This window comes from Sciurus carolinensis, chromosome 14 (assembly GCF_902686445.1).
Source record: "Sciurus carolinensis chromosome 14, mSciCar1.2, whole genome shotgun sequence".
In the NCBI taxonomy this organism is placed as follows: domain Eukaryota; kingdom Metazoa; phylum Chordata; class Mammalia; order Rodentia; family Sciuridae; genus Sciurus; species Sciurus carolinensis.
The window spans coordinates 64,409,846-64,431,228 of NC_062226.1; the positions used below are offsets into that span (position 1 = coordinate 64,409,846).

The window sequence follows — 21,383 nt, forward strand, 5'->3', positions numbered from 1 at the left end:
CAGCACAGCTAAACTTGTGGTTCTGGTGAGGGGTAATGGGGGATTAGAAAAACAAACACTCACAAACACAGATTTTGAAGACAAATAGCTGGGATCAGGTGTAGTGCTGCTCTCTGATGGAGAAGCAGATCTGAAGAGTTATGCCAGCAATCTTTATTTATATATGTCTCATTATCAGTTAAAGACTATGCAAGCATTATTCTTTGTACTCAGAAAGTTACAGGACTAGAAACATCTATTCAACTTTTCCACAGTTGCAATCCACAGTCGCAATGTGCAATGTTAGGAGCTTTGTGTAGCTCAAGAAGGTCCATTGTTTAAAGTTACTGTTAAGCAGGCAGGCTCAGGAGTAGCAGAGCTGGTGAAACATTGTGGTTGTCTAGCATGAGAATTCCTCTATTCCCAGGAGTTACGTGCATGAGAGCAAAGTCAAAGCTGATAGGACTCTTGCACAGAGCTTCCTCAGACAGGGCTTTACCACAGCAGCTAGGCATGCTGTGCCCTTGCACAGAAATATTCCCAGGCACCAGGCACTCCACGGCCATGAGGTCATCAGAGACCTCCAATCTCAGTCACTGCTCTCCCATTCTCTGTCACTTTTCTCCACAGATCTCAGAGCAGCACCTGTGATAGGTGCCTGCTGTAGGTACACCTTCTCCCAAGTCTCCAGCAAGAGTGGCTTTAAAATTTTTTTTCCTTAGGGGAAATACCTCAACCCTTCCATGCTGACCACTGCTTCATTCTTTTCTTTTTCTTTTTTTCTTTTTTCATTTATTTATTCATTCAGCAAATACTTACTGGATATCCATCTAAAGTAGTAAAATACAGAATTGAACTAAGTCACTGCTTAAATAGAGTCTAATTTTTAAATATGAAAGATATGAATAAACACAGACATGTAAACTGTTGGGTCCAGTTAAGTAATGTGATAAACACTAGACTGGGATGTGGGATTCAAGGAAGACCATTCTCTGAGGAAGAAGAATTTGGGCAGAGCCTTGAGTCAAGTGAAGGGGAAGCTATGAACCAGATGGAGGCAACAGAAATAGCATTTCCTTTCGTCTTCTTACGTGAAGGTACATGAGTTCATTTAGTGATGGATTGGTCCATCTGTTATCACTAATAGAGAATTCATAATTTTGTGTCCTATCCTCACATTCATACTTAACACTGATCTATTTGTATCTAGGATAGAGGTTAACTCGAAACAGAATGTGAGAATGATATTAAAATTTAAGTGTCTAGTTAAAACTGTGATTTTGTTTTATTTTGATTCAGCAGTAGAAACATTTCTATTTTTGCCTTTATTCTAATTGTGAAGTATGAACTATTTCAAAATTTACAACACAAAGAATAAGAATTGTCTTGTGTTCCCTCAATACACTTTTAGATAAAGTGCCTAATTTTGGTAAGATAAATCATTCTAATCTTTGTTATTCATTTAGAATAATCCAATGTTGGCTTCTATATTCTGGAATGGGACCAACAGTAATGGAAATGTAACAGAATCATACTCATTTCTACCCAGCCTTCCAGCACAGTTTACCCAGATGGGAAAACTATTTTTGTTAGGTTTTTGTCTCTCCTATAAATTTCTGTACTATTTTTTAATGTTCCTTGTATATTTCCTGTTTTCAATTTTTCTTATCACGAGATTTGACATCTATTCTAATCTTTGTATGGCATATAGGCCATAGAACTGTACTGGAAGTACACCATCTTAATTATTAACTCTATTGCTTCATTAAGTTTCTTTGTTCTATAGGATGTTTACCTTACTCTAAATGACATGCCACACACGACATCATTGGACAAAGTTTCAATGGGAACAAATTAATGGAGTTTTCTAGAGAAGCATAATTGTATCGATAACTGTTTTCAGGCTCCTCTATTTAAACTTATTATCTTTATTATTTGTGGCCTGCGGGGATTCTATTAATTTTCACAACTTGAGCACAACAGGAGGTCTGTTGTACAGATTGAGTAATGGAACACTAAACTTGAATATCTGAAAATGGACAGACTTAAATGCTAACATCAGTCACCTTCCCCACAAATTAACAATAATAATTAAGGCCAGCAATAGAAGTTTTTCCTTGTTTAAAAAATATTTAGGAGAAAACATTATTTGATTATTTCTAAGACCATTATTTTACAATATTATCTAATTTGGTTTCTGGGGTTTTGAGGGTAAAGTCTCCCAAGACCCCCATTTCTCCTATCTTTGTTCTTACATGTGAGCTTAAATTTGCAAAGCAATACCTCAGAATATTTCTGGAAATATATGTTAGAATTGCATTATATTAGTGACTACTAGTCATTAAACATATTATAGGTCATTAAATATGTTAATATTTTCATTTGTCTCTTCACACTGATGTTTATGTTAAGGATAGAACTTCAAAAAGAATGTTCTAATAGTGATTTATGTATTCAGTATTTATTAAATGTTCACTATATGTCAGTCCCTCTACTGGTCAATAAGGATATAAAGATGAAAAGACAAGATTAATATTTTTAAAATATTTATTCATATGTTCTTGTGGTTCAAGTTATTACACATAATACTTTCATTGGAAAAAGACTTGGATCATGCTTAATAAACAAAAATTTTAGCAAGGCCTGGTGATGCAGACCTGTAATCTCAGTGATGTGGGAGGTTTGATTTGGTTCAGTTCTAGTATATTTAACATAAACAAATTAGAAATATGGGGGCCCTCAGATTAGGGATTTATTTCATTATGATAATAAAATTGTGTCACTTAGTATTTACATTTTTGTTATAGAAGGGCACATCATTTGATTTTTAAAATTATTGTACATAATTTGAATATAAACTTACAGTGTAAATAATTATTTTCAGTTATGCACCTGGAAATTCAAAGTCTTATTCATTTTGAGGGAATTTTGAACATGAAGACTTCAAAGTTAAAAGTTATGTTTAGTGAGGAAATTATGAGTGATATTTTTTTCTTGGGAAATCTTTTTTGCAACTATGTTTTCTTTTTAGGCATATAAACAAATAAACAACAACAACAACAAAAACACAATGAAAGTTGCAGCTATAGTTTTGTACCTAAACATTTTGAACCCCATTACTACTTGGTGGTATAACAATGCTGTCTTTTAAAAAGATATTTAAACACTACATAATTTCCACAAAGCTTTATGATAAAAGTGAGATATTTCAGATGCAGATCTCTCTATGAGAGGATCCCAAAGCACAGCTATTGCTTTACATCACTCATAGTCTATTGTGGGGTTGGGTGCAGTGGATGAGAAATGCCAGCATGTTTATAGCTTTATCAAACTGAAAACTTACTGCATCTTAATATGAAAAACTCAGAGACTAAATTGTCTGTGGACTTCTTTAGGGATGACTTGTGCCATTTTCAGGGCTTCAGAGAGCAAAACAGCATTTCTGAAGTATGACCCCTGATAGTCCCTCTTGGGGGAGGTCAGAGGAAGGTGAGGATGCTGCCGCTGCCCTTTCCGCCACTCACTCATAGTCAGAGAACCTCACACCTGAAAGGAACGTTATTCATGGTCTGCTTGCATTTCTTGCTGTTCACCCACTATATATCCTAATTTCCCAGCTACAGTTTTTTTTTCATTAAATAAACTTATTTGTTAAAATAATTTAACTCCAAATACAACTGTTGAATTATAACATTGAGTTATAACTACAATTCATGTTTTAATTGAAATGTCAAGGGTTAACAACTGACATTGTTACAAACAATAAACTGTTGTTCAATTTTAAATGGCCAGTTATATTAGAGTTGAACAATTAACTGTGAACTCTATCTCTGGGAGACCCCAAATCAATATTGACAAGTCTGTTTTCAAACCTACTGCAGTTCTTGAAACCCTGATCAATATTTAATAGATGCACAATGACAAGTTATAAAAGGAACAAAGAAAAAAGATCTCCATAGTCTTTAACATCTGATTGTCTAAAGAGACAATTAAAGCTTAACCAACACTAACACAGGACTACTGATAAGAACAGTTTTTATTCACACACATCTCAATTATGTCCTCTGAGTTTTATGCCTCCCAGTTCTAGTCTTTAAATAAAAGAAAATAAATTGGAGAAAGAGGTGACCCAGAGTGGAGTTGGGGTAACAAGGCTGAGACAAATACCTTTCAGTTTTTGTATAGTTTTAATATGAAGTGTCCCCCAAAGCTCCTGTTAGTGCAGGAATATTCAGAGTTAAAATGATTGCATTACAAGAGCTATAACCTAAACAGTCCATCCTAGTTTGAATGGACTGATTGAGTGTTTGGTAACTGTAGGTACATGGGCATGGCTGGAGGAGGTGGGTCACTGAGGGTATGTTTTTTTTTCCTGTGGCCCCTTCCCTGGCTATGACTCCCCCTTCCCCACTTCCTGGCTGTCACATCCCGAGTTGCTTTCCTCCCCCTGCCCTCATTTTATCGGCATGTCATACAGGCTTTCTGCTTTTATTTCTTAGTAGTTAAAAAAAAAATCTGTTATTGTATCAGAAAGTCTAGATTGCTAGACATTTGAGCATTTCACTTACCAAAGGTAACTTAAAAACTAATGTGTTCATAGTTCCTTAGGAAATGGATGTATGAAATTTGTGTTTATAATAAAAATAGCAGTGCCAGATAGAAGGCTGGGCTATGGAGATGTTAATTTCTATAGATTTACCAATCAAAGGAAAATGCATCCCAGTAAAATGTAAGATGCTTTTCTTCTTAAATAATTAAACATCTGTATGTGATTATCATGATTCAGTTTTTAATATATACATGTGTATATATATATGTGTATGCATATGTATATATATGTGTGCATATACGTACATATATTCACATATGTATGTGTATGTATTCTGCTGCTGCCCAATGAAGTCAACGACTGGAGAGAAGGTGATGGGAGAAGAAACAGTTTGTTGGTAATAAGCTAGTAGGTAGAAGATGAAGAACTATGATCCAAATTCCAGCTTGCTAGGCATCACAGGTGCAAAAGCTTATATGGGGTCTCTGGGGAGTCTAATTTTAGCCATAGAGAGACGGGCACTGGCATGGTCAGTAACTCATGGAAGTAATTAGTTCTCTTGACGTGGTTTGAATGTTGTCCACAGGTCACTAGGTGTTCCAGACATTCCTAGTTTCTGTAAATTCAAAGAAAAATGACTGATTATGAGGTCGTATTACTGGTATTGTTCTTTGATGTTTTCCCTTATTCATCTTTACAGGCAAAGTTGACATTATGGGTTAATTATTTAGGAAGTAAGGCACAGAGGACGTGACATAAAACAGAAACAGGGGAAAACAGACAAACTAGTGCTAGCAGCTCATTAACCCATCCATCAGTTTGGCAATTGGTTTACATAAATATATTAACCGTAAGCAACTACTCAGAATTATGATAGTATGTTATTGTGAGCATCTATTATAACCTGACAAGTGTCACTTAGTTTACCCTAATAGCACATTCCAGGAGTAATCCTAAAGAGATCAGATGATATAACAATTACTATATTGTCTAAAATGTAAATGGAATAAGTCCAAAGGCCCAGAAAAGTCAAGTGTTGTGCCATGCATGCTTAGCATGCTTGAGCCTTGATTTATTTAAACACCAGTTTCCCAGCATTGTTCTAAGAGATTTGTTGCCTCATCCACTTTCTTCTTCTAGACCTCAGTACAAATGTTAGAACTCTAAGAGGTAAGGGCCTGGGAGAAGAGCCTAGAATTGTCCAACACAGAGGAACATGCCCTCCCCTCACTTTGTATAGTAGCAGTGGGGGAGGAAAGTTTCATTCAAATTACCTGTGGGGCTTTTTCAGCCAACATTCCTAATAAGTTACTGGCTCCAGTGTTTCTTGGCTTACTAAAAGTTAGAGGACAGTTAAACTCGACAAAGCATCCTTGTGATTGAACACATCAGGGCACCTCTGGGGCTGTCTGCTTTATTTCTTGGTTCTTCCATGATGAAAGGCCAAATTTACTCTTGCTTCAAGGTCACAAAACCTGAAGGACAGTTTCCAATATCGATGTCCCTGATAACAGAGCAATGAGGAGAAAGCAGAGCTGGATCTTCTCCAGTTTATCACTGCTTCTGATCAAAGATTCTAAGAAAGAGTTAATGTGGCAACATTGTTGTATCCAGGTGCAAAACTCATTATATATGACAAATGAGTTTTGTGTAATCTTCTGATCTAAAATCAAAATATGCTACCATTAGGAGAATTGTGATAAACTAGATGAAACTAGTATTGCAGCAGTTTATGACTTCCTTCTCTTATCTTCATTTTACCCTCGGCATTGTTCTTTGCTATCTTGGCTCTTTTCTGTTTCACCTGACAAACCAATTGCCATAAACTGCAATTGTTTCAAAGAAAACTAATCTTATTCAGATTTAGCACAAATCAAAACTATTTTACATTGTCCAAGACAGCCTCAAATCAATGACTTTAGATAAAGTTAATGATGCTGTAAGCACACACAAATACTTAACTATTCTTATTAAGGTTTTAAGGTCTTCTGTGGCTAACATAAATTCCTCAAAGTATTTTTTCAGCTATTGGGTTATTCTAAGCGTCTTTAATTGTTGTTCTTAGAATATGTGTTGTTTTGTTATTTAAGATGGTGAGACCCAACAGGACAAAAGAAAAAATATCCCCAATGTTACAATTTTCTGACAGTTGAGTAGTATGTTAGTAAGTAGAACTTTTTTTTTTTTTTTTTTGCGGTGCTGGGGATTGAACCCAGGGCCTGTGCTTGCAAGACAAGCACTCTACCAACTAAGCTATATCCCCAGCCCAGTAAGTGGAACTTTTTAGAAAACATTTAATTATTTTGTATTTTGAAGATATTTAAAAATTCCTTCCTTTTCCACTTCATATGTCCCCACTTGATGTGAAACATGAAAAGCAACATTCCTGTAGATTTGACTTTGCCTCATCCTCTATTATTGGTGACATCAGGGCTTGCCTTTTTCATGTATTATCCTTAAGCCTCATAACCAGTTTTTAAGGAATATGTTAGCAGATACATTTTACAGGTGGAAGAGCTGCATCTTAGAGGAGTGCCATGGATAAGATCAGGTGACTCATACCCAAAGGAGCCTGAGTTGAAGACTGGGGTCTCTCTGGCTCCAAAGCCATAGACCCCAATTTGATTCAGTGATTGTGTGAGTCAGCTTTCCATCACTATGTCAAATACCTAAGAAAATCAAATTACAGGAGGAAAGATTTATCTTGGCTCCTGGTTTCAGGGTTTTCTTTCCATAGTCACTTAGCCCCTTCTGACTTTGGGTTTGAGGTGAGGCTGAACATCATGACAGAGAGATATGGTGGAGCAAAGTTCATGATGGCTGGGAAGCAGAGAGAGATAGAGAGAGGAAGAGGCCAGAGACAAAATAAACCTTCAGAGGCACAGCCCAAGTGACCTGCTTCCCCCAGTGAAGTCTCACCTCCCAAAGTTTCCACTACCTTCCAGTTGTGCCACCAACTGGGGACCAGGCCTTCAATGTATGAGTCTTCAGGGGACATTCCAGATCCAAATAACAGTGATTTATGGCATGCTGAGGAGAAAATAAAAATTGTAGAGGACAGGCAAGAATGACGACATGGTGCTCCCCTTCTGCTTTTAAATATGGTGGGTATGGAACCCTGGCAGGAAGCATCTCCAGGCCCTCACAGCCTACCTTTGACTTCTTCTGCCTGAGGGCTCTCTGGCCCTTCCTATGATATTTTAGATTCTGAAAATTGTCCAGCATCAGGTTGCCTTGATCTATTCAGTAGTAGTATCAACATGTCCAGGTCTTACCCTGCCAGGCCCACAGTTTTGCAGGGCTACTTTTTACATGGAGAAAAGGCAAACAATGTATAATAAAGATCTGAATTAGACACAGAGTTGGAAATTGCTGGGATTTTATACAATAACACCCTAGCCTGAGGCAGACAAAGGCTGGCACCTTGGCTTCAGAGCCTCCTAGACAGCCTGCACTGGTTCCTCTGACTCTGATGGGTCTCTGGAATGAACATCTGATCCTGAAGACATCTTTCTAGTACTTCTGGCCGTACTATAACCTTCCTGCACATTTTACACTTCAGGCCCCTGGCCACTCCCAGGTTCTGTCTCATGATCCATTACTCAGATGGTGTCACAGTAAACTATGAAAGTTCTTTCTCCTCACATGACATTTTATACCGATAAAGAAAACATTCCCCTCATAGCTGGGATCTTCCCTGGAGTGGTCAGCAAGGCCATGGTGTTCTCCTGTAGAATAGAAATGTCACAGGTCATCATCAGATAAGTCTGTGCTGTGACCATGATGGAGTAAGACAAAAACAAGAGCACTTTGTAACCATAATAAAATATAGAGGACAACATGAATGTTGTCCAGAGCACGGTGGTGACCAAGAATCCCCATTCTGGCTAATATGCTATATTTTTACTGTTTATTGCATTGTCCTGCTTTTCCTACTACAGGTACGTTCCTGGTGTCTTTAGCTGGAGGATACTGGCAATATACAATGATGCTATAGTAAATATCTAATACTTATTTAGCATTTACTATACACTAGGCACTGTTGTGAATTCTTTGCATATATTGACATCTGTTATCCTTGTAACAAATTTTGAAATTGACATTCTTGCTATTCTTATTTTGTAGATGAGGAGACTGAAACAGAGACGTTAAATTGAAGTCCTGTTTCCCCAAAGAGAGATATTTCCTCAAAAGTTTGGGGATTCTGTAAAGTATAGAATAGGCCAAGAACATTTCATTGCTCTATCATCTTCAGGACCAGGATGACTAAGGGCTCATTCCCTAAGGCTGCTCTAAATGAGGTGAAGATCTTCTCTAATTGCTCATTCTTAATCAAAACCTCAAGGACTGAGGAAGGAGAAAGATAGTGGACCAGTTTGTGAACTTTTATTTTCTTCAATGCAAAAAAATGATCTTTTTTTTTTTTTGAGAACAATGAGTTTGTGTACAGATTTTTATGCATCTTCTTTATATGTCCTGTGACTATTGAGGGCTTTCTCTGACATAGGCACGATTTAGATGTTTACTAATCAATAATATGCTTGTAATGTCTCAGAGGTCATCTTACCTAATTTCTTAGCACCTTTTGATACAGCTAATCATTAATTACTCCTTCCTTAAAAAACACCCATCAGTAGTTTCTGGAAGCCCACTCTCTCCCCCACCACCACCCCATGCCATCCATCTCAGTCTCCTTTACCTCCACTTCTCCCTGACCATTGTAACTTCCTGGAGTGGCCCTGGTTCAGTTTGCCATTGTCTTCTCAGTCAACTATTTTCAAGTCTAGGTAATCTTTGTCAGTCTCATAATTTCAAATACCACCTATATAACTAATGCATTCAAATTAATATTTCTCACCCAAACTTTGACCATAACTATAGACTAATCTATCAGACTGCCTAGTTGACACTTCTACCTGGATGTCCATGAATGTCTCAAACTAGCATATCTGAAACAATTCCTCATTCTCACTGAACTGAATCTGCTAATTCTGTGGTCTTCCCCAGTTCCAAAAATTACACTATATGCTATGCTCAGGTTGTACATGGGAAAGTCAATTCTTGCTTATTCTCTTTCTTTTCCATTCCTTTATCCAGTCCATCAGAAAATCAGTTTCAGTCCTAAATTCCAAACATATCCAGAATCTAACTACTTTTCACCACCTCTACTGCCGTGGCTCTGCTTCATTCCCCAGTGTCTTGCTTGGATTAGTTCTATAGCCTCCCAATTGCTCTCCTTGTTTTTTTCTTTGCTACTCTGCAAGTTCTTCTTTTCTTCTTATGCTTAGGTATAACACAGACACAAATCTCTTTCTCATTTCTTCAAGCACTGTTATTAGTTGAATGCTGAATCTTTTACTTCTGTTCTCAGTTTATCTCTTTGTTTTTCAAATATTTTTAGTTGTAGATGGACATAATGCCTTTATTTTATTCACTTATTATTATGTGGTGCTGAGGATCAAACCCAGTGCCTCACACAAGCACTCTACCACTGAGCCCCTGCTCTCATATCTCTTAACCATATTTTTGAACCCTATTTCATTGTGCAGCATCTTTGGTAATTTTCTCAATTTATCAATTCTTTCATTAACTGTGTCTGAATTTTAATAAATTAAATATTCTTTTCCAATCACTATATTTCTATCTAGAAGTTCTATTGTTATATTTTAAAATGTTAATTCCTTTGTCATGTTGTCTTCTTTACTTACAGAAACACTGACTAGTCAGACGTAATTTCTCAGATTAAAGAATTACAGCAGATAGGATGAAAAAAATCCACCATAAAAATTCTACTCTTGCTATGCAACTATACATTATCAAAGGTGAATAGAAGATCTCTAAAAACAACCAAAAATAAAAGATCTATCACTTTTGAAAGGAGCAATGGTTTGCTTGAGATCAAGTTCCACAAAAATAAGCTGAAAGACAAAATAATGTTTTGAAGATGATGAGAAAATTCTGTATACAACTGATATTATTACTCAAGAGTTAGGGTGACAAAAAGAACCTTTTGTTTTGGAATAAAGCTATGGTTTCTAAGATAAAAAAAAAACGTAGACACAATGATGTACACAAATATCAAATGTACAATTTGATACATTTCTATTCATTTTCATACCAATAAAATTATCACCCAGATCAATAGGTAGATCATTTCAATCCCTGGATGGCTTCCCCATGCTTCTTCCACTGCTAACATCAACCAGTATCCAAGAACTGTAGAGGGAACTCTATAAGATCTGAGATGTATCCTATTTACAGGTTAGCAAGTTAGTCCAGCATAATTTTATGAATGCCAGCAGAAGACACAGAAGTCCTGGGTCAGAAAGAGGACTTTATTATACGTGTCAGCAGTAGTATTGAGTGTGCTAGCATTTCCTTGCATCAGTTCCCTTTGCCCTTACATCCCATGGGGGCGACATGGACAGGGCCAGGAGATATGTGGATATGCAGTGGACTCTATTACAGCAGATGATGTCTGACCTAAGGAACTCAAGTGTTTTATAACTGACAATAATCTCTCCCATATTTTTCTCCTGAAATAGACATTCTTTGTTTTCCAAGTCTTTTTCTAAAGAGGCATCCTTGAAAGTACAATCTGGAAGAAAGAACTTTCTTGTGTCCCTTTGCTCACAAGGCATACAGAAATGTGAGAGACCCTTTAAGAATTGTCTCTTAACAATGTCTTTCTAACTGTAGACCACAGAGTTTGGCTGTCTTCCTTTCCCTTTGACCACCTTCTCTGTCTTGGGTTTTCTCCTTCCCCATAAGATTTTTTCTTCTTGTTTTTTTTTTTTTTTTTTTTTTTTTTTTTTTACAGAACAAACACACAGGTACTATTAAGACATCAATTAGGGGGTCTTTTTCAACCCATATTAAGCAGACGGGAGGTCACAAGAATAACAGACATTAAAAGAGTTATAAAGGTTATAACAATTCAAAAAGTTCTTACAATATTTATTTGATATCTTAAATTTTATAGGCTAAAGAAGTAGAAGTATTTTATTGAGTTATAACTATGTACTGTCATAGAAATAATAATCACAGTGTTACTTCTTTCCTCAAAACCTTCCACAAGCTTCCATATGGGAATGAAACCTGAGACATTTACAACAACCTATAAGATCCCATATGACCTGCTCTTCCTAGTCAACCCCCCATTTGACCTTATCTCACCTGTCTCCCCATCTCTGACTTTGTCTTCCCTCAGTTTTTCATTGTTGTTCTTCTTAAGTAAAGTTATGAGCAATGCCAAATATCTGAGGAAAATAAATTCATTTATTAAAATTATTATATTTTATTTATACATTTCAGTATTACACCTTGGGGGGATGGGGAAGCAATTCAAATTAATTAGGTACCTTCTGTGTGACAGGAGTTGTACAGAATTCTTGTACTGGAATCTTATCACCTTGTTTTTTGTGTGGGTGGTGATGATTATATTCTGTGTAAGTTAAGAGTAGCTATGAATTTCTAATTCATGTCTCAATTCAGTCCGTCATGATCTTAGCTCTTTTTCATGATGTGCTTTCACATGGTCAGTCTTCCTTCATCTTACATCTGTACAGTTTGGTTTTCCTTTCACAGATGATTTAGACTAAACCAGTATGCTGTCTCCATAGTGAAAGTATTAATATAAAAATCAATCTCATTCTTTAGTGGTGATTACAAGTCACTATCCAAAAACATCATTGTCCTGGTGAGATTTCATTCTTCTCATCCAGCCAATTCTCATCAACTCTGGGATAGCATGCACTGTTGACTTCCTCCTTCCTTGCTAACAGAACATCTAAATAATGGGGAGTATGAACTATTTTATCAGTTTTACTGGAAATGTCATAAAAATCATTGTTTTACTCAGATATAATTAAACATTTCTCCTATCTAGTTATGATCTGATCACCTGTACATTTTTTATGTCCATTCAGTTTCCTTTTCCAGTGTTTTGCTTTTTTGCCATTCCTTGGAGTACTGTCCTAGAGCCTTCACTTCTAGGGCTACTTTAACAAACGTGGAAACTTTAAACAGCAAAGTTTAATTTTTCACAGTTGGCCAGAAGGTCAATATGAAGGTGCGTCTTCAGGACTATATCCCTACAAGGGCTCTAGGGATAGTTGTTCTTTGCTTCTTCCTGCTTCTGGTGGCTCCAGGTGTTCTTTGGCTTGTGGTTGCTTTACTCCATTCTCTGCCTCTGTTTTCACATGACCTTCTTCTCCTCCTCCATGTGTCTTTTATAAGGATACTTGTCAAAGGCTTTAGAGCCCAATGAGATAATCCAGGATGCTTTGTCTCAGTATTCTTAATTACATCTGCAAAGATTTTTTTTCTACATAAGGTCACATTCTTGGATTCCAAAGATTAGGATGTGCACATATCTTTTAATTTTTTTTCGGGGGCATCATTCAACCCAACAGAGGGAGGTGATTCTTAATCTTCTTTCCTTCTTTCCCTAAGTCCAGTTTCTCACCAGTTCTTACCCATTCTATGCCCTTTGGAGCCCACCCATTTTTTTTCCCATTTCTACCATCCTACTGCGGAGAACTTCCTGGTGGTCTGCCTGCACCCAATCCTGTTCCCCTCCATTCTATTCCACACAGTGTAGCCAGGGATCGTTTTAAAATGAAAATCTGATCATGTCACTGTTCTCTTTGGTGGCTCCCCATGAAGTCCAATATTGTCAGCATGGCTTTGCAAATCTCTCAAGCATCCAGCCCTGCCCTCCTTTGTCACCTCCCTTGGCTCTCTTTTTTCTTCAGTAACCAATATAGGATTTTTTGAGTTTCATCAAATTCACTAGTGTTTGCTCTTCACTTAAGACTTGGGCCCATGCTGCTGCCTCTGTCTGAAGTCTTCCCTAATTCTCATTCCTTGTACCTGTTTCCCTTTGCCTAGCTGACTCCCATTACACTGACTCCCATAGTGTCAACTTCTTTCCTTATGGAGCCCTCCCAGGACCCCTTAACTGGCTCTGGCATCCCTGTCACACACTCTCTTGATGCTCTGAAATGTATCTGTCACAACTCTGATTGCCACCATTGAAATTTCCTCATCTCCTTCCCTTCCTCCCCTTCTTCCTCCCCCCCGCCCCATTCTCCTCCTTCTTTTAAAATTATTTTTGAATGTCCATCTCCCTCTACTACACCATAGGTTGTATGAAAGCAAAAGCTGTCTTCTATCCATAACACCAGGGAGTGCTGGCTTGTGGTGGGCTCTCTGTGAATACATGGCAAATAAGTCAATGAATAAAGTCTTCATGAACCAGTTTATTTTCCAATGATATGTTATGAACAAATTTAAAGTTTTCTACTTTGGGAATAAAGCAGGAAAATTGTGAGGTTAACACAACCTTTTTCCAGGTTGCTCATTTCCATTATCATGGAACAACTGCTGAGTCTGTTGACAAGGCAAATAGGCCAAGGGAGGAGTGCCTTGGTCCTGAGAGCTGACTTGGGAAAGTGGCCCTGTTGGATGAAACTGTTGCTTCATGATGTTGTTCCTCTGTGATTTGGCACAATTCATTAATCTGTTAGGAAAATTTGTTACTTAAACTTATTGTTTTTCTTTATATATTTAAAAAACTACAATTGCTCTGCATGTTTTTAGATCAACTTCCAAACTACAAAGTCCTTGTACACAGGAAAAGCAAGTGAAGGGCTGGCTCACCCTCTTGGCCCCAATCTCATCCTCTTCCCAGAAGTGACTCCTTTAGAGTCCCTGATCATCTTTGTTTTTGCAAATCTGCAGATCTGGGTTGGATTCAGATTATTAGAGACTCCAAACTTAAGGTATCTCCACAGCCCCAGGAGAAACTAAAAATCAGAGCAATATTGACTGTAGCATTGGTGTAAGAAAGTATAATACATTTAAATATTTCCATGGTGATTATGGAGATTTAAAAAAATATATTAAACTACTTTCCCAGTATTTGCTTTTCTTCTTTTGGGATGCATCCTTTGCTAGTGCTTAAATCATCTACTACTTAGTCTATGGGGCTCTCTGATTCTATGTATTTTATAGCAAGTTGTGAAGGGCATATTTTATTTTTATGTAAATGAAATCATATAAACACCTGTTTTATAACTGATTTTTTTTTATTTTTGGTACTAGGGATTAAATTCAGGAGCACTTTAGCACTGAGCCACCAGCCCTTTTAATTTTTATTTTGAGACAGGATCTCGCTAAGTTGCTTAGAGCGTTACTACATTTCTGAGGCTGGGTTTGAACTTGCAAACCTCTTTCCTCAGCCTCCTGAATCTCTGGGATTCAGAGAGCTGAATCCCATGGTGTACCACCATGCCCAGCTGATTTTTTTAAAAAAATTTTTTACCTAACAGTAAGTATGTCAGATATATTTATATCACTGTATTCCATGGAATCACATATAGATCAAATGTTCCATGCAGGAAACAGTATGCTTGTATGTACTTTATACCAGGTGGTGGACTTGAGACAACATGATGGTAATAGTGATGGGGTAGGTATGTATGATGTAGTGGTTAAGAACGTGTTTTTGTGTCAGTCTTTCTGGGTTCAAATTCCAGGTCTGCTCCTTAGCAGATGTGTGGCCATGAGAAAGTCATGTGAATTGGGGATGATTCATTCTATTCAAAGTATTTATTATGTACTTATTCTAAGCATTGTTCTAGGTACCAAGGATATAGCAAATCAACAAAAGAGAAAAATAAGCCTTGCCCTCATGGAACTTGCTTTCTAGAAGCAGGAGAAAATGAACCAAATTTAAAATGTGAATTATGTACTATATCTGAAGGTGAAATTTTAATAAGGCAGAGGAAGGAACAGTGTGTGTGGTCATGGGGCACCTGAAAGTAGGATCAGAAAAGCCGTCATGAGAAAATGATATTTGATGATAATACTACCACCCAAACCATAGAGTTTTATTCTATTAAATGAGTTAATAGAATAGTACCTGGCATAAAATAACTATAATATTCTATAAATATTAGCAATTGTTTTTGTTGGTATTGTTTTAAATCCCACACCTACAGTCAGAATGAATTAGAATTTATTTAACTATTCCCTTATTGGTAGGTATTTAGAAGGACCCCATATTACAAATAATGCTTTTATTGAAAAGTCTCATACAGATATCTTTAATCAGATATACAAATAGTTTGGTAGATAGTTTCCTAACCTAAAACTACGGGGGAAGAAAGCCTACAGGGGAAGAAAGCCTATTTTGTCTTCTGATGCTACCAAATTGTCCTCAAAACTGCCATGCTCACCTGTGTCCCACTCACAGTATCTGAGTGCCCCTTTCCCATTCTTTCACCAAGACAGGGTATTGCCAATTCTTATCTTTATGATAATAAAAATACAATATGTATGTTGTTTAAATTTTATTTTTCTGACTACTAATTATGTTGAACATATTCATGTATTTATTTTGTATTTTTCTTCTGTGAAATGTCTATAACTTTGACCTTTTTTCTACTGGGTTAACTTCATCTTTTTGATTTGCAGATTTCTTTTATTATTTGCTAAGCTTCTTTTGTTTCTCATATATTTGTATATATGTGTATATGTATATACATATATCTGACAGGCTGAAAGTATGCATTTTAGGTATATATTTATGTGAGTTTTTATATGCACATGCATACACATATGTGGCTATTAAGTGCTTGAAATATGGTTAGGGCCACTGAAAAACTGAATTTTTAATTTTAATATAAATACCCAGATATAGCTAATGTTTACCATATTGAACACATTTCCATAATAACTTTGGATGTCTGGAAGGTGGGACAATTTTCAAAATTGCCTTTTCTCTTCTTGCATATTTTTTCCTCCAGGTATATTTTACAGTGATCTTGTCATGTTTATTAAGGTAATTCCTGACAGAATTCTGATTAGAATTTTTTTGTGAATGTTATATAGTATTTGTAATATTGATTGGTTTTTAATGGGTTTTGGCACATAAAAAATATTTTAACTTTTGTCTGTTGGTCTTACATTCATCCATCCCATTAAATTATCTTATTGATTCTAATAGATTTTAGTTAATTTTCTTGAATTTTTATAGCTAGACAATAATTATCCAGTTGTTTTAATTTTACTTTTACTGCACTACAATTAAAAATAAAGGCCTAAAAAATAATAATAATAATAAAGGCCTGAGTTCTACTTTGGATATTTTATTGGGATATTTTATTGTTATATATTGTAATGTTTTCTTAGTATTTGTAAAGGGTAATTTTCTGTTTGTTGAGCATAACAAATACACATGATTAAGCTTGTTAATTTAATTGCTTAAACACTCAATATTACTACATTTAAAAAGGGGGTAGTTAAATCCTACCATTATTATTAATAACTTGTAAATTTTTTCTTGTTTTCCCAACAGTTTTGCTTTATATATTCTAAAGCTACACTGTCTAATGTCTTAAAGTGCTCTACTAAGTATCTTTTATTTGTTTTAAAAAGTTTTTATTTTTCTTTTAGTTACATACACATGACAGTATACTGTTATATCATACATACGTGGACTATAACTTCCCATTCTGTGGTTGTATATGATGTGGAGTTATGCTAGACATGCATTCATATATGAACATAGGAAACTTAATTCCGATTCATTCTACTGTCCTTCTCATTCCCATCCCTTCTCCCTTCTCCTCCAATGTATCTTTTTGACTTATTACATATGCCTTCTACAGTGTTGTAGTATATGGCTCAATTAATTTTCACAGATTAAACATAAACTGTGAGCCTTTAGCTAGACCCCTTTCCATATTGAACCCAGTGCCTCACATGTGCTAGGCAAGCACTCTACCACTGAGCTACAAATCCAGCCCAAGATTTTGATATATTGTATCGGTGTTCTCATTTACCTCTAAGTATTTTTTATTTCCTTCGTGATTTCTTCTTTTATCCATTTGTCATTCAGAAGCATGCTATGTAGTCTCCAGGTGTTGGAGTAGCTTCTATTTTTTATTTTATCATTGATTTCTGGTTTCATTCCATTTTGATCTGATAGAATGCAGCATAGTATTTCTAATTTTTTGTTGTTGTTGTGAGTTGCTTTGTGGCAATCGTATGGTCTATTTTAGAGAAGGATTCATGTGCTGCTGAGAAGAAAATGTATTTGCTGGATAATGGATGAAATACTCTATATATGACTATTAAGTCTAAATCATTGATTGTCTTATTTAATTCTATAGTTTCTTTGTTTAGTTTTTGTTTGGAAGATCTATCCAGTGGTGAGAGAGGTGTATTAAAGTCACCCAGTATTATTTTGTTGTGATCTATTTGATTCTTGAAATTGAGAAGGGTTTGTTTGATGTACATCAGTCCACCATTGTTTGGGGCATAAATATATTTATGATTGTTATGTCTTGGTGTATAGTTCCCTTAAGCAGTATGAACTGTCCTTTTTACCTTATGAATTATTTTGGTTTGAAGTCCAGTTTATCTGATATGAGGATGGAAACCCCTGCTTGTTTACACAGTCCACGTGAGTTACATGCTTTTTTCCCATCCTTTAACTTTAAGTTTGTGGATTTCTTTTCCTAGGAGGTGAGTCTCTTGGAGATGGCATATTGTTGGGTCTTTTTTAAATCTAGTCTGCCAGTCTATGTCTTTTGATTGATGAGATTAGGTCATTAACATTCAGGGTTATCTTTGAGATGTGATTTGTATTCCCAGTCATTTTGGTTTATTTTGGTTTTTAACTTGACATAGTTTCTCCTTGAATTGACCTTTCTTTTAGTATAGTTCCTCCCTTTGCTAGTTTTCATTTTTTTTTTCTTATATCCTCCTCATGGAATATTTTGCTGAGAATGTTCTGTAGTGCTGGCTCTCTAGTTGCAAATTCTTTTAGCTTTTGTTTATCATGGAAGGTCTTTATTTCTTCCTCAAATCTGAAGCTTAATTTTGCTGGATATAAATTTCTCATTTGGCATTCATTTTCTTTCAGAGCTTGATATATATTATTCCAAGACCTTCTGACATTGAAGGTCTGGGTTGAGAATCAGCTGAGATCCAAATTGTTTTCCCCCTCTATGTAATTTGATTTTTTTTCTCTTGCAGTCTTTAAAATTCTATCTTTATTCGGTATGTTGGTCATTCTCATTATAATGTGCCTTGGTGTGAGTCTGCTATAATTTTGTACATTTGGGGTCCTGTAAGCCTCTCATAGTTGATTTTCCATTTCATTCTTTAGGTTTGGGAAGTTTTCTGATATTATGTCATTGAAAAGATTGTACATTCCTTTGGTTTGTATCTCCACACCTTTGTTTATTCTAATAAATATTAAATTTCATCTTTTCATGTTATCCCATATTTCTTGGAAGTTCTATTCATGGTTTCTTACCATCTTCTCTGTGCAGTCGACTTAATTTTCAAGAGTATATATTTTGTCTTCATTGTCTGAGGTTCTGTTTTCCAAGTGGTCTAGTCTGTTGGTGACACTTTCCATTGAATTTTTAATTTGGTTTATTGTTTACTTCATTTCAAGGACTTCCGCTTGATTACTTTTTATAATCTCTGCCTCTTTATTGAAGTGATCTTTCACTTCCTGTATTTTCTCTCCAATACCATCCTTTATTTTGCAGACCAATCTAACTATGTATTTTCTAAACTCCTTCTCTGATATTTCTTCAGTTGTGTTTTCTATTGATCCTATTGTTTTAACATCTTGGTTTGTTTGGGCTGCTTTGTTCCCTTGTTTTTCAATGTTCTTTGTGTGTCTTCTCATCTAGTAATATGGAGCTGAGGTGGTACAGATTCTACCCTGCAGTCTTATAGTGTCTCTGAAGGTTTCCAGTACTTTACCTTTAAGGGGGAGAACAATATTAATAACACCCAATGCAAACAATATACCACCTTAAAACAAATGGCTCCTATTAAGGAATTTACAGTTTTGTCACAATAAACAGAAATGGAGTGTTCAATTATTGTGTACAACATAAACAGTAAGTTTGCTAAAAGGGTTTGTCATTTCAAATGATGGACAATGAAGGAACAGAAGTAGAATAAGATGTGATGTTTATGAGGGAGAGGAAGAGAAGATATAGGTAAAAATTTATAGTAAGAGGGAGGAATTAACAGAGGTTGGCTGTTAATATGAGAGAAGTCAGAAAGAGAATCCAGGGAGACAGGTAGGTGAGAGAAAAAAATATATACAGATTTTAAAAAATGTAAAAATATAAGAATATATAACAAAACTGTAATATACTCTTCAGACATCCCATTCCTCAATAAATTGATGCATGAAAAATATTTGGATTCAAAGATGGTAGAGGTGTAAGAAAGAGGGTTAAAAAAAAAGAAGAGTAAAGTCTCTGAGTTAGTTCTTTTCAGGAAGTGCTTCTCAATTCTGGGTGCCCCATGGAATTCCTGGACATTTAAAAAAAATTACTTAGACCTGATTCTATCTCCAGATCCTGACTTAATTAGTTCCACCTGGTTTAATTGGTTTGGGGTGTGAGTCTGGGCATTTGGTCTTTGAAAACCTCCCCAGATGCTCATGGTGGTGTATAGGGGTCCTCTCTTCCATGTCCTGTGTGGAGGAGAAAAGGGTTCACTGCTGGAGGAAGATGAAGGTTTTTCTATCTATTACCCAAAAAACTTATCTACTCAATAAAGACACAAGAGCCAATACTCTTTTTATGAGAGGGGGCGTGATGGGTCTGGCCATACCTAGAAGCCAGGCCCAACTCTCCTTTATTTATAATATACAGGTATAGGGGGCAACGACTGGGAGGAGCTTCTGTGATTGGCAGGATAGGGTGGAGTTAGGGGAGCCATTCTCTTAGGGGAAAATTCCAGAAGGAGACAGGGAACCACTCCCATGCAGTGCCACATGCTTCCTGGCCAGGCCTCTGCATCCCATGGCTCAACCTAGTCTGATTCTGCTAAATAAGGATGGCTTTCCACAGTGGTGAGCTAAGGTTTAGAACCACTAATCTTGGGCTTTTCCATATGTTGTTTGATACAGATGCCTTTTGATCAAAAATACCAATGATTGATACATTTACATCACTTTGGAAAATGGTATGAATTATTATCCAAGCTTTGTGAGTAGGTAACATAGCAAGGGTGAGTTCCACAACTAAATAATCATATACATGAAATACATTATTTTTTATTCTGATCTCAAAATGAACCTCTATTTCTAGCGATAAGGACAAACTGAAATTTGACAAGTCAAAGTGATATAATGACTTTAATTTAAAACTCACGTATTCTGAGATTGAATTCAGTTTTGCCCTCTTTCCTTCTCTGTTTATCTTTTCCTTGGAACAATATAGGTTTGGATTCAGACATCAGGGAATGCATATTTGGTTGAAGAAGGCCTTTATGCTGCTCTTTTCTGTTTGATCAACCTGGGCAGTACCGGGTGATTTTCTCTGAAGGCATCTAGTCATGGTCCAGGCTGGATTAGCCATCACCTTTACATATTTGGGTGCTGTGAATCCCTTGAGATCCATCTGCCTTCTCCACGCAGTCTCTAGCTTATGATCACTACCCACATGTCTGTTTTGGGGTCCCATGGCTCTAGGTTTTACATACTCTGGTGTGTCACCTGCCTTAATTTTTGTCTTTCTCCTGTGCCCCTGTCCAGGTGACACAGGAATCTTGCAGACTTTCTCCACGCCCCTTGGTAGCTGAGAGAGACTATGCCTGGATGTGCCCCACAACCATTTCTACCCTGCCGTAACTGTCCCCTCTGAGAATTCTCAGTAGGAGGCAGGGCCACAAATCCTCTTTTTTTGGGGAATCCCCAAGCCCATCTAAGGTTTGCTTTACATTTCCTGGTACTTTAATGCCTAAGAAAGGTCAGATAGCTGACACTATTCTTACATGGAAACTCTCATTCTCCTCTCCCAGTTCC

General features: G+C 36.4%; 1 protein-coding gene across 2 annotated transcripts in view; it reads left to right on the plus strand.

Annotated features, from left to right (window-relative positions):
• The window catches only part of Plgrkt (plasminogen receptor with a C-terminal lysine), a 53,716-nt gene that overhangs the window by 24,214 nt on the left and 8,119 nt on the right, over positions 1–21,383 (plus strand). The window lies entirely within an intron of this gene.